At 42.0% G+C, this 21,673-nt stretch overlaps 1 protein-coding gene across 4 annotated transcripts in view; it reads right to left on the bottom strand.

Moving 5' to 3' along the window:
• TUT4 (terminal uridylyl transferase 4) overlaps positions 1-15,577 on the bottom strand; it is an 81,495-nt gene extending 65,918 nt beyond the window's left edge. For all 4 annotated transcript variants that reach the window (XM_054980056.1, XM_054980055.1, XM_054980057.1 and 1 more), the window contains exon 1: positions 15,472-15,577. The gene's annotated coding sequence lies outside the window, so the exon portion shown is untranslated. The remainder of the gene's footprint in view (positions 1-15,471) is intronic.
• Between the last annotated feature and the right edge of the window lie 6,096 nt (positions 15,578-21,673).

Here is a 21,673-nt window from a genome sequence, read left to right as displayed (position 1 = left end):
ATTTCAAAGCCTTCTAATTCACCATTCACTGTGAGCATGTGTATATTTGCAGACTGAGCAAATATACCTGTTGAAGTGGCCTACAGCACACAAAACCTTATCTACAATAATAAAAGGAAGTTGTAGCTGAACAGAATCACCAGGCCTCCTCTCTTTCCCAGGAGTCAGGCTGGAACAGTAAAAAGGTGGAGTGACAGCACCAGCTCAAGGAGGGTCGCGAGCTGGCAACTGAACCAGGCGAGGAAACAGTGCCACCAGACAAGGCAGTGGAATGGGTCTGGCCAGGATCCATGCAGTGAGCCGGGGTAGAGTGCTTTCAAGGCTATGTCATGCCTGGAGGAGAGGGGAAATAGACGATAGGGTCAGGACTGGGGGAAGGGTCTAACTGCTGGGGAAGGCTTTAAAGGCCGAAGCACAGGAGTAAAGGAAGCTCTTGTCCATGGGCTGGGTACTGTAATTGAAGTAGAGCTGGAATAACAGACTGTTTCTGGTCTCAAGAGTCTCCTTGAAAGGCAGAGGGTGGCATGAGGACTCACCCTCCTCCACCCTGTCTGCTGCAAGCCACTACCTTACAAAGGCCCGGAGTCATAGCTCCCACATCTACAGTGGCAACAGAGGAGTCCGTCTGTGGCGCACACAACTCATCATAAAATAAAACTAGGCACCTCAAAATTGGCCACAACTTTCAGGGTGACTATGGGAGTTGTAGTGCCAAAGATGAAGGGAACTGGACCAAGTTGGCCCAGAATCCTACCAGAACACTCCTCCCACATGCTAATTCCAATAGAAGCTAAGGTTGTATTTCTGTGACAGGGATAGCTCAACAGAAAATAAAGCTGCAAATCTCAACATTGGCCTCCAACTTCAGGATGATCACGGGAGTTGCAGAGCCAAACATGTAGGAAATTAGAACGTCCTGGCTCACATTAGTTCCAGAAACCCATCCACCCCATGCTATTTCCAATGGAAAACAGGGTTGTACTTACCTGTAACTGTTTTTCTTCTAGCATCTTCTATGCAGGTACATATTGAGACTGTGGACATGCAGGCCAGTTGCAGAGAGATTTCTTCACCTCTTTAAATCTGCAAGGGGGTGCTCTGCCTCTGCTGCGCATGCACAGGGGTTTTCCCACCAAAAACACGGGTTGTGAGGCAAAGCACCCCTATTCTCCTCCGTTCTCTTGAGTCACTGGAGGCATAAAGGTAAAAAGCAAATGCACTCACAGTGGGGCAGGAAGGAGGGAATGTGTGCTACACAGAAGATACTCAACAAACAAGTTACATGAAGCTGCAACCCAGTTTTCCTCATCTGTGCAATCCCACACTGGGAGTATAGCAAGCTATTCACCAATGGAGTAGGGTGTGAGTTTATTAGTGAAAAAGAGAATTCAGCACAGATGTTCCAATTGCTGATTCCTTTCTCAAATTCTTATCAGTGTAGTGCTTCACAAAGATGCCGGCCAAAGACCACATAACAGCCTGACAGATGTCCCATTGAGGTATACCACAGAGGAATGCGGCTGATGAAGCCTGTGCCCTGGTGGAGTCTGCTTTGATTGTCACTGGGCAGGGAACATTAGCTGTTCTGTAGCAAACAATAATGGCAGCTACAATCCATCTGGAGAGTGTTTGAGAAGATGTTGTGAGGCCCTTGCGAGGGCCGAAATAACAGACAAAAAGAGCCTTGGTTTTGCAGAAACTCTTTGTTCTGTGTAAATAATATTAAAAAGTCCTCTTAACATACAATTTATGTGGTGTACATACTGACTCAGAGGTTGGATTAGGAAAAATATAGGCAATCTAACCCTTTGTTGTAAATGAAATTTAGAAACCACCTTAGGAAGGGATTCTAGGCTGGTGTGTAAAACAGTATCTCAAGGAAAACTTGGGTGCATGGGGGCGGGGTCGACCTGTAGAACTGTAAGTTCCCCCACATGCCTTGCTGAGGTGACACCTACCAGCAGGGCTGTCTTCCAGGATAACAAAGACAGAGGACAAAAAGCCATGGGTTCAAAAGGGGGCAGCATGAGTTGTGAAAGAACCAAAGTTAAATTCCATTGAGAAACCGGGAGTGTCCTCAGAGGAAAGGTATTGCATATGCCTTTAAGGAACTGTTTACAGATGTGGTGAGAGAAAACAGTCTTGCCATCTATCCTCTCATGAAAAGCTGATATTGCTGCTAGGTGAACCTTAAGGGAGGAAACAGATAAGCCCTTCCGCTGCAGGGACAAAAAATAGTCCAGGATAAAGGCCAATGAGTAGGAAAAAGGAGAAACCTGTTTGGGTTCCAACAATGTAGTGTAGAGGTTTTTCTTGTATTAAGCATAAAGTGAGTTATTTCTCTAGAGAAGGTAGATGAGGAGGGTTTAGCAACTATGCAGTGAGTTTCAGTGTGGTTACATCATAATGCCATACTTGGTCTATATGCAGAAGGTCTGGAACTACTGGTAGATAGTAGTACTGTCCCTCAGCTAAGGCTCAGAGGGTAGAGAACCACTCCTGATAGGGCAAAAAAGGGGTGACTAATATGCGGCAAGTCCGGTAATGGTAGATTTTGCAAAGGACCTTGGTGATTAATGGAGTTGGGGGGAAGGCATAAAAGACACGTTGAGCCCATGGGATTTGGAACACATCCCCCAAGTGAATTGTTGTCCGTCCCAGCTATGGAACAGAAGAACCTGGCCTTGGTGTCGAGGTGTGTGGCAAAGAGGTCAATGAAAGGAAAGCCCCAAAGCTGAAAAATGGGCAGATGTATTTGTTGTTGATTGTGCATTCAAGATGAGTGTGAAAAACCCTGCTTAGGACACTGGTCTTGCTGTTTTCCATGCCAGCTATGTGTATGGCCTGTGGGAACACATTGTTCTGTATTCCCCACTCCCAGACAAATATAGCCTCATGAAGAGCATAAGTGACGCTGTTCCCCACTGCTTGTTCAGATAGTAGAGGGCCATAGTATTGTTGGTGTAGACCTGGAACTCTCTTGCTGTGCAACAGACCTGAAAAAAAAGCAACAGAGTAATGGATAGCCCTGTGTTCCAATACATTAATATGAAATTTAGATTCTAAAAGTGACCATATGCCCTGAATAGAGGAAGTTCCACAGTGGGCATCCCATTTCAACTTTGATGCATCAGTGGTTATAGAAATATCAGGTCAAAAAGTGCCAAAAGAGCATCCCTGAAGTAGGTGTTCAATGTTAGCCCATCAGTGGAGAGATTTATTGGCCGATCTGGGGATAGATAACTTGGTGTGCTGGGACATGCTCATGGGATTGAATGATGTAGAAAACAAGTCTGCAAAGGTCTCATTCTTAGTCGTGCAAAGAGCACAACAGCAGTAGTGGATGCCACAGGTCGTTAATAGCCCCTTGGAGGGCAGGGGAACAGGAATCTGAACTGGCGGAAGGAGAATAGTGGTAACTCAAAAAATGTAAATGGTAACCATTGTTAGTATCTGTATCCCAATGGGGAGTAAACAGAGATAATCTGTCCAGGAATGAGACAGCCATGTCTGGTTGTAAATTGGTCAGTCAGAAGAGCAACTTTTGCCCCGGTGCATGGGTTTAGATGACAGAGGTCACTTTGCCCTAGGCTTGAACACTCTCTTTGAGGTATGGCTATTGAGATGGAAGGACCGACCTCTGGGCGTATAATTGGTGGTAAGGATACCTTGTAGGACAATGCTGGTAAGGCTGCTGTCCTTGGTATCTGGGCTTGGATGGCTTCTGGTGAGGCAGTGCAATCCCTAGACTTTGCAGTCTGATTATTCTTTTTCATTTGTTGGAAGGAGTCATCCGTTCTTTCAGAAAATAGGAGTGTACCCTCAAAGGGAAAATCCTCAATCTTATTTCTCTACTCTTGAAGGAGAGAAGCTGAAGGGAGTCAAGCATGGTGTCTCATCACAATGGCAGATGCCATTGATCGGACGAAACAGTCAGCAGCATGTTTCTCAGCTGTCATCTATTGTTTTGCTGATCTCATCACTTCTTTTTGCAGGACTTTAATAATAAATAATAGTAACATTTGATTTATATACTGCCCTTCAGGATGACTTAACACCCACTCAGAGCAGTTTACAAAGTAGGGCGACTGAAGAGGAAGGAACAATTCTGCTGCTGAAGCTTTTAATAATTTTCAATCTTGCGGGAGGTCACAGGAATAGAAGCTGGCTTCTCCCATATGTCATGAGCAATATCTAAGAGGTACTCCACAGCTGGGAAGGCCACTGATGCAAGTGAGTCCAAATACACAGCCTGTAGGACTTTGCTTTTAGGCTTGGGGGGAGGGTAGAAATGACACATCAAGCTCTAATTCCCTGACCGTTTGTATCATCTTTTCAGAGAAAAGGCGGTAATCCTCATTTGGAGAACAGGATGCTCTCTCTCCCACTGCTTCCTCTGGAGAAGTGAGTTCAGAGGTAACATCGGATCTGGAGACACATTCCTCTCCTTCTTCCGAATCTGAGAAAACTGGAGATTAGTGTCAGAGCCAGTGAAGTGTAGTAAATGGAAACCTTGGAACTGAAGGTATTGGAACCAAAGGCATCAGAACCAGAGTTATCGGAACTGGAGTTATCAGAACCAATGGGGTCAGAGTCGCTGAAGGGCTTGGAAAATTAAAGAAGGGGCCGATTGCAGCCAGGTTATGAAGTCCTGCCAAGATGACAGATGGGAGGTCTATGAAATAGAAGCAGCTTGTGATGGCCATACTGTAGGGCCCTCAAAACCGGCTGGAACTGATGTCAGATCCTTGGGAAAAACTGAGGTTGAGCCTGCAACCAGTAAGGCTGGGAAATCCTCGGCAGGAGTGTACCCATTATTGTCTTGATGTAAGACAGAGTATGAGGAGGAGAGGAAGAGTCACAGGTGGTAACTACCTCCTCTTCTTCATTGGCCAGTGGTGTGGGAACCAGAGAGCGATCATGAGCACAGTGTGTCACTGAAAACAGCGAACGCTTTCAACGCTTAGTCTTCATTTGGACATTTTGGCTGGCAGCTCAAACGCAGCACTTTCTGGTTGTGTTGGAACCAGTGAATGTTTTTTCTTGAGTTCCAGAATGTCAGAACGCAGACAGCCAGATGGGGCATCACAGGGAACACATCTGAAGATGATCTAGACAGAACCGATGAACGACATCTGGTCAGATCCAGTGTCTTCCCCACCCCCCCAACTGATTATGGCGGTTCAGATTGGGGCGCTGGCTTTTCACGGCAGATTTCTTTGCTGCTTGTTTGTCAGAGCCTGAAAGCACCTTCTTCCAAAGTGCTGCCTTTAAACAAGATGCCCAATCACTTCTAACCTTGGGAGTAAAATGCTGTCAGTGCTGGCATTTAGAGACAATGTGAGATTCGCCCCAACCAGAGAAGACACAGCTCAAGTTCATCAGAATGAGGCATCTTCATTTCATACTGAGAACATTTTTTTTAATAAGGCTTTCTGAGACATATTGTAGAAAAAGACAAAGAACAATAAGGCATAAAGAAAGCTAAGGAAGACCTCTCTCGGTGGTGGTGAAAGAATTGAGGGAAATAGGGGCGCTCCTCCTCATAACCTGTGTTTTTGGCAGGAAAACCCCTGTGCATTCACAGCAGAGCCAGAGTGCCCCCTTACAAATTTAAAGAGCTGAAGAAATCTTTCTGTGGCTGGCCTGCACATGTGCAGTCCCAATGTGGGACTGCTCAGAAGAATGACAATGAACCTATGGATTATTTATTTGTGGCAGGCACAACACACTAGGAAATAAAGTTAATCGTCTCAAACTTGGCCAACAACTTCAAGATGATGACAGCACTTACAGTGCCAAAAATGAAGGGAATTAGAACATCTTAGTTCCATTTATTTCTTTACTTACACTGATTAAATTCAAAAGATTCTACATGGATCCAAATGCAGGGAAGATCATATAAGACAGGGTTGTCAGCCAGGAGCATTTGGAAGGTGGGAGCACTGCAGGGTGGGCAGAAACTAGAAAATGAGAGTGCATGGGCCTGTGACATCAGCAGCATGCTATCCCAGGTATATCTGAAGCTCTGTTTTGTATTTTTATCTTTAGCAAAGCTTATACATTCTTCAAGTTTCAATTTCACTTTATACCATTAAACATAACAAGCTTTAATTTATGAAATGACTGTTCACCCTGAATTTGTGTATGTCTGGGCTATAAAGACCAAATAAAGTTTTAACAACATAATAACATAACAACATTCGATTTATATATCACCCTTCAGGATGACTTAACACCCACTCAGAGTGGTTTACAAAGTATGTCATTATTATCCCCACAACAACAAATACCCTGTGAGGTGGGTAGGGCTGAGAGAGCTCCTAGAAGCTGCGACTGACCCAAGGTCACCCAGCTGGCTTCAAGGGCGGGGGGGGGGGAGAGTGGGGAATCAATAAACCTCAGGGAGGCTAAAGGTTTGTTTTCAATCTCAAATCTATGCTATGCAGCTCATGAACAACATATTATATATGAAGTCAATTACTGATCTAAGATTAATCAAGTGCAAATTAGCCAAGTGAAATGGTTTTAGTGCTGCATAGTTGTTCTTCCTGGCTGAATCCTACTTAACAACTGCTCCCAAAACACTACTCCATAAATTACCAAGGAGATGCCAGGATCTCTACCTTAAAAAACAAAAGAGAGCTCAAATTGGCTTCAATTAAATGTAATGTTAATTATTAAATTTCACAGAATATTTGAAAACAAGGAATATATATAACAAGTACTGATGTAAAATTATCAAAAAAGGCGTAAAATTTGTTTTCTTGCATAAGTAATTATACAGTATAGAGCAGAGGACCACAATGTGGTTTCTATGGGCACCTTGGTATCTGCCAATACATTTCCTGGTGCCCACCATGTGTTTTTAAAAAGTGGGAAGAGCCAGGTGGGGCTTTTGCCCAGCAGAACCATTTGAGATTTGATTAGCTGTGCAGTTTTTAAAAGTTGATTCCGTTACATCTACCACCACAGCACAAGGATTGTCATTGCTTTACTGTGCGTGTATGCAAGAAAACAGGTTAAAAATATGTTCATTTAAAAAGGCACTCTGCCTGAAATGCTGAAGAGTTACTTAAGAGTTATGTATAACCTCACTCCCTAACATTTTGTGGCTGGCTCCCCATCCTGGAGCACCTCCTGGAGCACCAGGAGCACCCACCACGCTGTGTCAGAATTTCAAAGGTGCCCACGGGCTTGAAAAGACTGGGAACTCCTGGCATAGAGCACTTTATATGCAACTGCATTGCACAAAGTATCAGTAAATTCTTAAGATGTACAATACACAACTTCTCCTACCTCTTACTTCGAAAGATAAAAATAATTTGTGGATGACACAGTGATTTGAAGGAAAAGTTTAGATTTGTTAGGCACTGGAAAGTATTTCTGGATAAGGTGAGCTTGTTCAAGAAGACATGCTCTGCTTACCCAATAACGAAACCAAACTACTGGCACAATGTAAACAAAGGACACAGAGCAAAGTTTAAATGGCCTTAACCCTAGGATATGCACCAGCATACAGTTTGTGAATCATGGTTTGATTTGTATTTATTTGATTTTCACCACACCCTTCTTCCAAGCATAGAGCAATGTATATGGTCCCCCCCTTTTATTATTTATTTAGGAAATTTATATACTGCCTCTTCAGAGTCCTGCTTAAGGCAGCTTACAAGTGAAAGTAATGTCACAAATTAGCATAAATATCATAAATTAGCAATTTAAAAACTAGGGAATTTCTCAGCAAACCTGTCCAGCACTCAAATTTACCTTGTTAAGATACTCATGACCAAACTGTGAGCTGATCAAGTAAATTTTAAGACTGCATCAAACAGCTGCAAAATAAGTTTGTGGCTGCCTGTGGGTCAGAAGCTGACTCACAGCTGATCTGTATATCAGCTGGGAGTCTGGGTCTAACCCCAACCATGCTGTTACCCATTCTGATGCCATTCATGGGGAAAGCGGGCTATACATTTAATCTGATCAACCACACTCAGCAAAAGAGCCATGAAGTGAAGTTGCAAAAGGGAGAAATAAAAGAGCTCCTTTATCTTCCCTTCCCTCCAATCTGGGCAGGGACAAAAGCAATGCTTTTAATGTATGCATTACAAAGAGGAGTACGGAAAGATTACTTTCCTTTTATCTGCAGCCCAATCCGACAGTTTGTGGTTGGGCTTCTGATTTCCCCTCCCCTTTGCTGCAGCACAGCAAATCTGAGGCAGTAAATTTTCAGCTGGGAGACAACTGGGGATCCCTTCCTCCCTAAAAACAAATTTTACTGGGCACAGAACAATATTTCTATAGAGGGAGATCAAAGGCTGACTCCCTGAGTGTTAGCTGCTGACAGCTGCAAGTAGTCTGTTCCTGCAAACACACCTGAACAAACAGCTGAACAGCACATTGATTAATTGGCTGCCTGATCACTATTGGTGAATGGGCAAAAATTAGCTGAACCAGCAGGTGAGCCAGCATCCCTAATAGATACAAAACAAACCAAGGGGTGTAAAAAGTATAAAACAGATCTCAGATGAGAAGCAAACCATAAACAGCTAAAAAAAGAACCCTTTGTTAAAAGCCAAGGTCAAAAGAAACGTTTTGGCCTGGTGCCCAAAAAACTATATGAAAGGCACCAGGCACAGGGAAGTAATTTCAAAGGTGATGTGTCAGCATTGGAAACGTCCTGTCTCTAGCCATGTGCCTCTCTTGTGGGAGCACAGATATCAGGGCTCGGGGGGCAGATCTTGAGATCAGGTGTGATGTAGTAGTTAGAGTGTTGGACTAGGACATGGGACTTCAAATCCCTACTCCACCATGGAACCTTACCAGGTGACCTTGTTCCAATCAAAATCATTCAGCCCAGTCTTCCTCAGAGGGTTGCTCTTGCAAAAACAGACTAGACAAATTATACAATTACTTGCCTTGGGTCCCCATTAGGAAGAAAAGTAGGATATAAATTTAAAGAATAAACATAACATAAATGAGCATCTTCACTGAAGGGCTGGAGTGTTATGGGGGGAGACAGTCCTTTATTCACACAGCAACCCAGTGAGGTTGCTATGTGAATATGAAACTAAGAGACAGTGACTGGTCTTAGGTGCTCTGTTGTGGACCATTGCAGAATTTGTATTTAAACCCAAATCTTTCCAGTCTGACATTCTAACCATTACAACATACTGACTTCTTCTTTGTGATACCTTACATCAGTAATTTGTCAGCCCCTCCTCAACAGACCCAGAAACGGACTCCTCATCTGTGGATAACTGGGACAAGCCAGAGACCACCTTGGGGGATGATTAAGTAGATAATGGGACAACCGAGACCTCTGAACCTGCTCCAGAGCCCCTCTTCACGGCCTTGGTCTGGCATACCTATGAGCCCGCCTCCCTCCCTATGTTCCTCCATGGCAACTTTGCTCATCTGATCTTCGCTCCTTCAGGTGCCACCCTGCACATGGGTGAAATCAACAGCAGCCCATACACGGGCTTTCTCTGTGGTGACCCCTACCCTGAGGAACAGCCTGCCTGAGGATGTCAGGAGAGCTTTCCGCAAACAACGCAAAACCAAATAATTCAAAAACGCTTTTGTATTGTAGGGAGTGATCTCAGATGCTCTGCTAATGAAGTAGGGACCATAGACTTCACCAATAGACTTCACCACTATGTTGCCTTATGTACTATCTGTTGCTTTAAATATGTGCTCCTATGTCAGCCCTATCGCTTATGTTTTGTTTCGGCATTTCTTCAGCTCTGTATTGGATTCTTGCTAATGTTATGTCTTTGGAAACTTGAGTTTATTTAACCTTTGGCATTGTTTATGAAATTGTCTTTGATACTGACTGTACTAATTTCACACTGTGTAATCCGCCTTGAGTCTCACTGAAAAAGGCTGACCATAATCGACATTAATAAAATAAATTGATTCTAGGGCCTCCAACAAAAAAACTGCCCTTGAAGGATTAGCCTCAGATGGTGCTGCCAGAACACCTGCCTCCAGGGCAGCCAGTCCTCTATCTTACAGGGGTAGATCTTGTATCACTAATCTCCCATGTTTCTCCTGCCTGGGGGAGTGGCAGACATGGCAAGCCCATGGGGAGGCAGCACAAGGGTAACGAACCACCAGGCTAGTGGCCCATGTTACAACTACTAAGGCAGGGTCAGGTCTCAATCAATCCCTGGCCAAGTGAAGTCCAGGAACAGCTGAGGCGTCTCCTTCTATAGAATATTTAAGCCTTTGGCTAAGCAGAAAGCCTTCCTGGTTCATCCAGTTCACACAGCCAGTACACTTCAGTGATCATTGTGATTCTGGACCTAGATGCCTTCTGACCTCCAAACTCTTTGGCTGACGAGACTCTGCTCCCAGTTATGCTTGATCCTGAGGAGTCTGATGACTGCTTCAAGCCCCTGCAGTCAAAGACAGAATATAAATTGCTCCAACAGCAACAAGTTTCTGATTTTCAGAATCAACTGAGTAAAGAGAAAATGACCAAGTTCATAAATGAAAGAGCTACCTCTAGCATAGTGGTTAAGTTGCTGGGCTGCAAATCAGCACTAGCGCCTTACGCTCAGCAAGTGGTCTTGGGAAAGTCATTCCTCTCAGTCCCAGGTTCATTATTGTGATAATAACAACACAGAACTTGTTCACTGCTCTGAGTGGGGCACTAATCTATCTAGAAGAGCAGTTTATATGCACAGTTATTTTAAACAGATTATTAATTTCTGATCCTAGAATCTGGGAAATTTAAGGGAAGCTTTGGATTAAAAAGTAAACAAATAAAATTAAATGGAATAAAATGAAATAAATTAGTTCATAATTTCAATTTTAAAATAAAATTTTAAAAAGTTACTTCATCCTCAATGTCTAAAGCCCAAGAACACTATTAGAGTAAAGTCTGAATTAATTAAAGTTAACAAAAACAACTGAGCTTTTTAAAAAAATGCATACTTTGCTGCTGGAATAAGTTGTATAACACAGTGCAATACTTAAATTCTGTTAGGGTATAAAAGTTCTGAAAATAATGGATTTTCAGGCAGGAACTGGAGTGGTGCAGCAGAAGAGAAAAAAAGCATTGTTTTTCACTCTACTTCTCCTTTAACCAACTTCATTGTCACATGCTCCCTTTCACTCTCTTCTCACACAGCATGTGACTGAAGATGGAAGTTACAACAAATTCCAGTTTGTTGTGACATCCAAATGTGAACAAATGGAGTTTATTTCTTCTCTTCTAGACCACAGTTAAATCTGGGGGTTTGTAGGGAAGAAGCAAACTCTATTTCACCCACAAGTGCCCATATTCAGATGTCTTGATTAATATGAGTTAGTTAAAACTTCCATCTTCAACCACCATACACTATGCAAAGGGGATAGAGATAGAGAAGTATGACCATGAACTACAAATAAACTGAGGTTTGCTCATGGTGTCTGAATGCAGCCCAGGTCTTAAGGAGTACAGGCCAAACAAGATAGATATAATGGTGGTAATTCTGTATGTTTAAACACAGAACTGACCAATTAGATATAAAGAGAAGGACTGAAAGACTAATTTTAAAAGCAAAACATCTCACAGATGAAAAGTGTGGAATCTTCCCTTTATCTGCAGCAGCTCCCTGCAGGTTTTTCCTCAAGCATTCTTCTCCTCAGTTGAACTCCAATACTAAAAGGAACCTTGACTGAGAGAAAAGTACCCAGAAAGGCTTCTAGGAGGCAAGATCCAGACAGGAGAGAAGACAGTTCTCCATTCCTCACTCACACAACTCCTCTGCTTTTAAAATCAATTCCCCACCCTCATTCCTCTTTACATTTGGCTGGAATAGCTTACGTACTTAAATATATGGAATATCTACACGTACATTAAGTTGGCCCTAAAAGGATTGTCAGTAGTGGAAGAAAGTGGGTTTATGAGTTAGCATCATCTATCAGCCTTGAACTCCTCTGGGTTTTGAACTTTTAAAAGATATTTATCCACAAATGTTCATGTTTTCAAAGCCATACAGATTTTTAGATCTTCCCCTTTTGTACTGATAACCAATTGCCTTTGTTTTTATTTTTGTTGCATATTTGTTTACAAGTCACCCATTCAGGTACAATGGGAAAAAGAAGAGATGCTGTCTCAAACCAACTGGTATGAGCACTCATTTGTACTTCTGACTTCTGGTCCCTTGCCTACACTCTCAAATAAACCTGCTTCCAGCAGACATACAGTCACCCTACAGAAACGATCACACTGGAAAATATCCAATATTACTATTTTACAAAATAAGGTATCAGAGTTAAATAAAATCAAATTACTGATTTATTTGACCAGGTGTCCTTAGTAATAAGGACACCTTAGGAATACAATGTTAATAGAAAATAGTTTAATTTTCAGAATTTGTTACATTCAAATAAAGTCTACTTAGAAGGCTTTAAGAAAAAAATGTATAACTGGCTACAGACAACCTACCCTTCAAACACTCGCTGGAGACAGAAATTGGCATGGGTCAAGGGTTACAGTACAGAGCAGTATGCAAGGGCTAGTATTGTGGGCAGCCAAAGCAAGCAATCCAGCTTGCTTTTGATGGGGATGGGATTCAAATGGTACATGCCCTGTGATTCATGTCTTCTGAGCACATTTCCTGCCATCCCAGATCCCTGCATCAGGAGGCACCTCACATTTTAGGCTGAAAGGGTTTTGAGAGGGACAATCTGGCTTTGAGGACATGTTTTCTCTTACCCAATTTTTCCTTCCCTTATACTTAAAAGTCCATTTCAGCAAGCTCTTTATGAGTCTCAAATTTATGAGTCTCAATGTGAACATTTTTCTTTCAATTTTTAAAAATATATTTCACAAAATAACAAAAATATATTTCACATTTTTCTGTGCTGCTTTGATTGCAGAATTTATTGCTTTTATATTTTTGGAAATCAACAAAACATATTTAAAAGCAGATTTACAGATAGATATACAACAGTGTATGAAAATAATAATGCAGTGCTTTCTTCAGGCCTGTGCTACTTCAGATTATGTATACTGAAAAAAGGTTACACATACAAAGCAAACCTAAAGCATACTATTTAAAAGGGTTTTTTTTAAAATCCTTGAATCCAGTTTGCAATATACTCTTTGATGCCTTTTAGCAAAATAATAATGTAAGGTTGCAATCCCAAGGGCACTTTCCTGGGATTAAGCCCCACTGACTAACATGAGACCTACTTCTTAGTAGACCCATTTAGGATCGCTCCCTAAATACAATATGCGTACATATACATGTGCTTATGACCATCACACAGCCAAAACATTCTTGTACATTTTCTTGATACAACACAAAGAATCCCCACATTGCAAGTGCTCATGCTTGCACATCTGAACTAAAATTTTAAAAAGTACATTTAAGGGCTAAAAAATGGAAAGACAATAAATAAGTAACTACAAAGTTGCCCGAGACGTCTGGAAAACTCAGCTATTGACTTGGGTCCTGGTCACATTTTCTGATATGGAATCAATTAACTGCTTTCTGAAAATGAAATACTTCACAAGGTACAGCATATACAGTCATTAAACAAACAGCCTCAACGCCACTGCATTTGGAGGCTGAGAATATGTAATGTATATTCACTAAACATACAATAAGATGACAGAGAGGTTCTCTCTGGATTTTTTTTTCATTTGCAGAAACTCCAGCAGAAATTTTATGCTTCTAGAACATAGGCATTTTGTTCTTACCGTTATTTTGTGTGATACCTAAAATAAATGAGGATGAACAACAATTAAAGATTGCATTACCTTTTTTCATAGCTTACCTGATTTTGCTGCCTAGGTTCTTTCAGTCCTCAGAAAGAAGTAAAGCAATATTACCTTTCACTTTCAATTAGGTTCAGGGTTCACTTTCACAATTCAGGGTTCATTTTCAACTTTCAGGGAACTCAATATATTCTGCCTATCATGTGTATTCTCACACCAAAAGATGCACAAATAGCATCAATGAATGAGAGCAATGATTATTCACTAGCTGCCCTCTGACATCCACAAAAACTGCATGTGAATATGTATAAACAAAAAGAGTAAACAGCAAGTACCTAGTAATTAAATATCCAACAAAAGTCTTTCCACAAGGACAATGAAGTACTTTTTCAGCTCCATACTGGGCTGACACCTAAAATGTAGTATTTACTCCTAAAAAGATTGACCTAGAAGCCTGGCAATGTTAACTATTTCTTCCAGCCATCAAGCGGCTAAACCGTAAAGTGATACAATAGTTAATAAGATGTCGTAACATGGGCATAAGGAAAAGCATAGTATTGTAATAGCTCAAGGATCAGAAATTATCTTGTTCTGTTCTAGCTTGACTACAGAATTGGTCAGGGCCACATTACAAGCTGTACAGACACTATACACTGTGCCAGTTTCTATTTTGCAGTAAGCAAAGTGGTCAGTTCCAACACTATAGTGTTTCTGTAGTGTACACAGCTGAAGTAGGCACAAGCTAAATTTTTAACATGGCCTTGATTCTCTTGTAAAGTACAAAACTAACCTGAAACCCTTCATTTCTGCCATCAACAGAATGGAAATAACAAATCAGACTTGTAATCATTTTTTAAAACTAGAAACCGTTTTATATTGTGCATCTCCAAAAGAGACAGTCCTGCACTCTTTTTCAACACTATGGCATCACCATACCATATTTTAGATTGCAAGCATCCTGAGAAAGGGGTCTATTTTTTTCTCTTAAGAAACACTAAAGTATCATGTACACTGACAGTACTTTACTAACAAAAATTATGTTGACCTCCCATACTGACCTCACTAGTCTCCCACATGCTTTCTGTGAGGCTGGTAGAGGCACTGAAATCAGCACATTAGGTCTGAAAGGCAAATCTCTAAGGGTACAGGAGGCTGGTTCCAAATATATACAAGTCAAGCTTCCTAAAGCAAGAACTCCCTCATTATCAGATGGCTCTTGTGTTAAAAGCATCACAACTCCAAAGAGAGTAGTACCATGTTTTAGGCAAGGCACCCTGCCTGTTTAGAGAGAGACTACAAACAACCGTCCCCTCGAGCCGCCAATCAGTTCCCAATCTCCGAAGGAGCGCACTTTCACCCTCGGAACAACTCCGCCCTCCCAAGTGCGTCTTCGCTCCAGGCAGAGTCCTCAAAGGGTCTTTTATCTTCAAACTTTCCTTTCTCTGCACACAGCTCGCCTCAAAAGCAAGGAATAGAAAGTGAAGTCGCTGGTCACAAGACCGCAACGGGGAAGAGTCTAGAGCTAACAGGGGAGCCAGCAGCCCCTTGCGCAGAAAACTCCGAAGGGCGCATGTGGGAGAGAGGGAGCCAACGAAGGCCCTTAACGGAGAAAAGCAGTCAACCCCCCCCCCCCGCGCCGCTTTTGGCGAGCACCTCAACCCCAAGAAAGAAGGAGGCGGAAGCAAAGGGGAGGAGGGTTCAACAGGAGAAGCACCTGAAAATATCCCCGGCTTCTTCCCCCCCCGGAGCCCGAATACCTGGCTGTCACCCCAGGGATGTTCTGGCCGCGTCCCCCTCCATATCCTGCTCCGGCAGTTGGAGGCCCCGAAGCGAGCTCCTCAATCTGGGCCGACCGCCATGTCAGCCGCGGCGCGCACTGCATTGTGGGGGAGGGGAAAGGAGAAGCGGGCGGGGGCGGGCGAACCAGGGAGGCCGCCTCACCGCCCCCCCCCCCAACTGTCTTTGGCCGCCCCGGCCGAGGCTGCTCGTCCCCCGTAAAATGCCCTTGTAGTAAAATTCCTCCTCCGATCGGATTCCGCAAAGTCCCCCCTCGTTTGATTGCGGAGGCCTCGAAACAAGACAGTAGGGACTGAAATGCCGCTCCGAGCAACCCTCCCGTTGCTCTGGGCCGCAGGGCGTCATCCTTAGAGTTGATTTGCAGTGGGGCTCAGTTGATGAACCCGTCTGTGACGAGACGAGTCCCGAAACACGTCTGAAGCGAAGGCGGGCCTACGCAGATACCGATGGAAATTGTACAAATGCATTATCAAAACATGTCTTGCGGAGCTTTATTGTTGTTGTTGTTGTTGTTGTTATTGCTTTACATTCCTATAGAGATTAGCAAAAACCCAGCTCTCAGGTGTACAGGCCTTCATGATCAACTCCCCCCAAAGAAACTGTTTTAAGTGTGATAGTCATCCGTATCCTTTGTCCGATGACTACTTTGCAAAAATCGTGGATCCAGGGGTCACACAGTTACAGTTACAGTTCCATAAGCAGATGTGAAATATAATCGTCTAACTGATTTGTTGAGTCTGCCGCCTTGAGGACCAGGAAGAGTTATGGGTATCTGTATACTGCAAAGGAAGCCAGAGGGTTGTTCTGTTTTGGGGCCAGGAACGATTTATGATGCTGCCAATAGGGACAGATGTAGCTTGCAATTAGATAAAAGATTTGTGGGATCAGTATGTGAAGCCATTACATATTTTACAGGCCGATCAAAATGATTTCCAAGTGACAGTGCTTCTCTAACTGCCTATGGATGATAATGTGAAGTCACACACCTCTGAATTAAGGATTGTAGTCTTTGGCTTTCTTGTGCCTCCACACCATGCAACCATCAGGATCGATTAGGCAGGTATTGGAGACTCGCCCCAAAATCAAATCAATGCAAATCAAAAAACACATTTTTTCCAAAAGTTTCAAATCTCCACACACATGTACAAGCAGGTTTTGGTGGTCTCCAATTTTATTAAGGATTTATATTTATATGTGTTTTCCAAAGAGATCATACATACATAAGGCTATCAATTTATTTTTACAACAACCCAGATTAGACTGAGATGCATTATTAAGATACATAGCTATTGTAGAGCTACTATGACACTTGGAGATATTTATGTTTTTGTTGGTATTTTTAATGTCAACAAAGATGTAGATTGTATTTAGGAATGGATTTTTGTGCTCTGCATTTAAAAAATATGCATGCCATGCTGCAAATTGAGTGTGTGTGGGGGGGGGGGCGTGTTTGCAATGGGGCTCCGTTGATGAACCCATCTGTGGAATGTCCATATACACCAAATCCTTGTTTTTTGTGAAGTAGTCAGGATTAAATGAATGCTCTGCAGAATCTATACTCTGACTCTAGATTTTTGCACTTCTGTGGAGTTATGAGCTATTAGACACATAATTTTTATCGTGCTCAAAACAGATGCATGTACAATATGATTAAAAGATCATTTTGTATACATATTGTATTTGTACATATCCTAATAGATTTGTTTTTTTAAAAAAACATTGACATTTAGGAGTGAAAAATTAAGGATCAAAGATGCAAAGGATTCCGTTAGGGCCCAACCTCACATCTGTATTTTTAAAGAGTTGGGTCCAGGTTTCCCAGACCCAACTCAGTTTCCCGTAGCCACTCAGCAGTTGTGGAGAATTATGTTTTAAAAATAAAGGAGAGCCCAAATGGCCTTAGAATGCTACTGCAGGGGAGGAAGAACGCCCGTCTTTCCCTCGTCCTTTTTTTCTTCTTGGAAACAGCACTGGGGATAAGTTATTTCCTCATTTTTGTTGATCCATGTGAAGTATTTTGTGCTTGTGGAGCAACAAAAATGGGAAAATAACTACCCTCCCAGAACTGTTTTGGCATGGGAAAGCAGCTGGGGTGGGAGGAAGGCAGGATCCCTTCCTCCCCCCTCTCCATGGCAGTGTTCCAACTCGCATGAGCTCTCCTTTATTTTTTAAACACCATTCCCTGTAGCTGCTGTATGGCTATGGAAAACCCAAGTTGAGACTGGGGGACTCAGAAGGGCAATTTCTCACTTCATGTCCTATTCCTTTGGGAGTTGGCAAGATCTAAATTCAGTCACTATTGGGTTAACTCATTTGTTTTGATCCCATGAGACCTAACCTGGAAGTGTAACCTTGGCTTAGAGTCAATCCTGGTTAGAAGCCATAAAAGGGTTAATCAGCAGGTTGTGAGATGCTGAAGCAGACGCAGACGTGCAGCCCTGCTACTGTGTAGCCTCATTACTTACCTTATCTATTAGCTAGCTATCTGTATGTATGACTTGACCATTTATTGACTAACTGATACTATACAAAGACTTTATTTTTCTCATAAACAAATGGCTCAACTTTCCATGCCTCAACCTTTTATCCCACAACTTGTGCTCTCCTTTATTTTTTAAACACCATTCCCTGTAGCTGCTGTATGGCTATGGAAAACCCAAGGTGAGACTGGGGAACTCAGAAGGGCAATTTCTCACTTCATATCCTATTCCTTTGCAAATGAAGCAATGAGTCATGCTTTCTCTGTCTACAGCATCCCAGCATGCAAATTTCCTTGCTCCAGTATCTCTTAAAAAGTTATGCTGCCTGCCTGAAACATAATCCCAGTCTTTGTCTGTCTAAACATTGTGGCATTCGGTCCCCTTTCTTTCTATCCCATATGGACTTTACTTGAAAACTCTATAGACAGATTCTCAATGTCTCTTTCTCATAGCAGTTCTCTGTGCTCTATTTTTAAAGATACCAAATTTGCTGCTTGAATAAACGATGTAATATTGGTTGACTCTAAATAGCCAAATAGTATAAGCAAAACTGTTTGGTAGAGAAATGTAAAAGGTAGCCAATTGGTCTTCCCCTGGCAGAGGTCTGTCTGCTTACTTAGATGGTTAAAAACATGTATCAGTTTAGCCAAATGCTTATCAAAGGGTTCTCCCTCTTTGTATTGGATTCCAGCAAGTTGCCTTTTCAATTGACTGATCAGAGGGCAGCCAGATCTCTTATGAAGTGATGCTAGTAGTAAATAAATTTTTCTTTAGCAGATTTAACAGCACAGAGCAGCAGCATCTGATCCTCATAAAGACCACTGTTCAGCAGATAAAATGCTTTCTGGTCCTTCAGTTCCCATTGGGGATTTGTGGGAGATGGGGGTTAATGCATAATTGCAAAATCACATGAAGTTGTAGAGACTCCTTCCAGGATGAGTAGTTCCCATTCTTCAGGTAGACCAAAGGATGCCAGTCTCCCTGTGGAAGATTTTTTTCACTCAACCTCTGTAGATTAGAGGGAGCAGAGTTTTGCTGAGAGCTGCTGGGAGATGCAGCCCTAGCTCCATTGTTATCCAAACTCATTGTTCTCTAAGCTTCTCTAAACCGCATCACCCAGAGGGCAAATCAATTTGCTTAGTAAGCCTGGCAGCTTGAACTTTTCTCAGCTCAATTAGAAAAGCACTCAGCACAGCTTGGTATGCTCCTGTTTATCACCCTTAAACTGGGCCCATAACCTATTAAAAATATAAAACAACTGGGCCTCCATAAACTAGTACAAGGGTAGCAGAGTAGCATCAATTGCTACTCTGATGGTGATGGGTGTTTTGGAGTTTGCTGGCTGGTATGTATGTGTAAGAGAAAATAACAAACTTACACTTAGCTCAGATTTTGAAAAGAAATGAGTTCTTTATTATAGGAACTCCACACTCTGATAGGAGAGAGAGTGATTCCTATTTACCTATCTAGTCTAAGGATGGCCATGGATTGTAGGACAAGTCAAGCATCCATGGTGCAAGATGGAGAGAAGAGATAGTTATGTAACAGAGAGAGAACAAGAAGGATGTCACAAGGAGGAAGTCCTGAAAGTAGCAATCTACACATGAAAGGATAGCAGTAAGAAGTAAACGACTTCTCTATCTTTCTGACTTTCTGGCTCATCTGCTGAAACCTGAGGAAAGGGATAGTGTTAAATCCTCCTCTTCTAACATTGCAGTCTCTGCTATACATTGGGAAATGATGCATCACTGAAAGACTAGCAAGAGATCTACATCACTCCAGGTTTACAGGTAATGCTTTTGAAAATTCTAATATTAAACTTTATTTTTGTGCAATAGTTTCCAGGTTTTATCAGGCAGAGGTCCTGTGCACCTGATTTTGCCTAATATAATACCCACTGTGGTGTAGTGGTTAGAATGTCAGACTAGGCTCTGGGACAATCAACTTTTAATCCCTGCTCTGCCATGGCAGTTTGCTGGGTGACCCTGGGCCAGTCAGCCTGACCTACCTCAGAGGGTTGTTGTGAGAATAAAATGGAGGAGAGCAGGATGATGCGAGTTGCTTTGGGTCCCCCTTGAGGAGAAAGGTGGGATATAAATGAAGTAAGTAAATAACCAATATCTCTAGTAATTACTAGCTATAGAAAACAGCCACCAATTTGTGGTCATCATAAGTAACTGTCCACAAGTAAACATATTGACTACAAGCATTTTATTTTTTATTTAAGCCAACATAACAAGCCATTAATTTGTGTATATACTTCAGCAACTGTTCTCAGTATTAACAGTACAATCCTAAGCAGAGTTACACTCTTACTGACTTGAATGGATTTAGAAGGATGTAACTCTGTTTAGGACTGCACTGTAAAGGAAGCATCCAGATAAATAAACTGAACAGTGCAGCACTGTAGAAGTGTAGTCACTGCATTTTGATAATCTATATTATACTGTTCCCAGGGTCAACCCTGTCTGTTCTACATGTCTGGGGTAAAAACCAGCCACTCAGTGACTGATTAGTGGCTTGTGATACATAAACCCATCTATGGGGGAAGTTTACAAATCTTAATACAAAACAAAACAAATTGCCACGCCACCATTAAATCTGTTGATTTAACCCCTTGGCTGAAACGCCTTGGCTGATTTAACCCCTTGGCTTAGTTGAAAGATGAGAGAGATTTTAATAAATACATATACTCAAATAATCTTGCAAACTCTTTAAAGAATAAAAAGTAAGTAAGGCCAACAGCCCACCTGAAGCATGGACCAGAATGCAAGACAGATTAGATTATTCAATTAGATTTTGCTGATCAGCATTTTAGTCAAAAATCATTGCAAAAGCAAGGAGATGCTGGGCCTTCTCCATGGGAAAAAATGCTACAAGGACTTCTCTTTTGAAGGTATATTTATCTGCAACATAGTATCTTTTCCCTTTTCTGGTACAGCTCTTTTGGCCACAGCCTTCACCTTAATGCAACTTAATATTATACCAGGAGAAAAATACACTGTTAGGCCAGAAACTTGTATGTACACTTCTATACTGCTGGAGGAAAGCCAAGATTAAAATGTGAAACAAGTAGTATCAATAATATAAATATTGAATATAGTGTGAGTAAATGTGTAAACTATACATACATTTACATAAAACGTTTTCTACATTGATGTTCACTTTAAATTAATTCAACAGGTCTCCTGTAGATGTTCCAGTTGAGGCTGACTGAAGGATATGATAACTTAAGGGGGTTGAGGATGGTTGGAAAGTGGGATCACTGTTCATGGTTAACTAACCCCATTTTCATATTTGGTCAGATCAGTCTGACAGAGGTTTTATACGGAGTTTTAACATTTTTTCCCTTCCCTCCTCTCGGAATTAGCTATCAATAGTATGAAAAGAAGAATTTAAGAAAGGGGTGTGTGTGAGAAGGTGCCATAAGAATGGGGCAAAATGGATGTAGTTAGCCTACTCAAAGATCGCAAAATATTTAGGAAACGCTTTTCATACAACATTGTCATCTGTTCAATTTTTTTTACATTGTTTTAAAACTCTTCAACCCAATTAAACCAGTGGCAGTAATAATGGGACAGAAGAACCATTCCCTGTGGGCAGGGGTGCCACTTTCACAATTCACTTCAAATGGGAGCCTGTCTAATGATTTTTACCAAATGATGTGTGTGACGCTACAGTT

The sequence above is a fragment of the Eublepharis macularius genome, chromosome 5, assembly GCF_028583425.1.
Source record: "Eublepharis macularius isolate TG4126 chromosome 5, MPM_Emac_v1.0, whole genome shotgun sequence".
Taxonomy (NCBI): Eukaryota; Metazoa; Chordata; class Lepidosauria; order Squamata; family Eublepharidae; genus Eublepharis; species Eublepharis macularius.
Note: the sequence above shows the minus strand (reverse complement) of the source record. Positions and strands in the feature narration are given on the sequence as shown.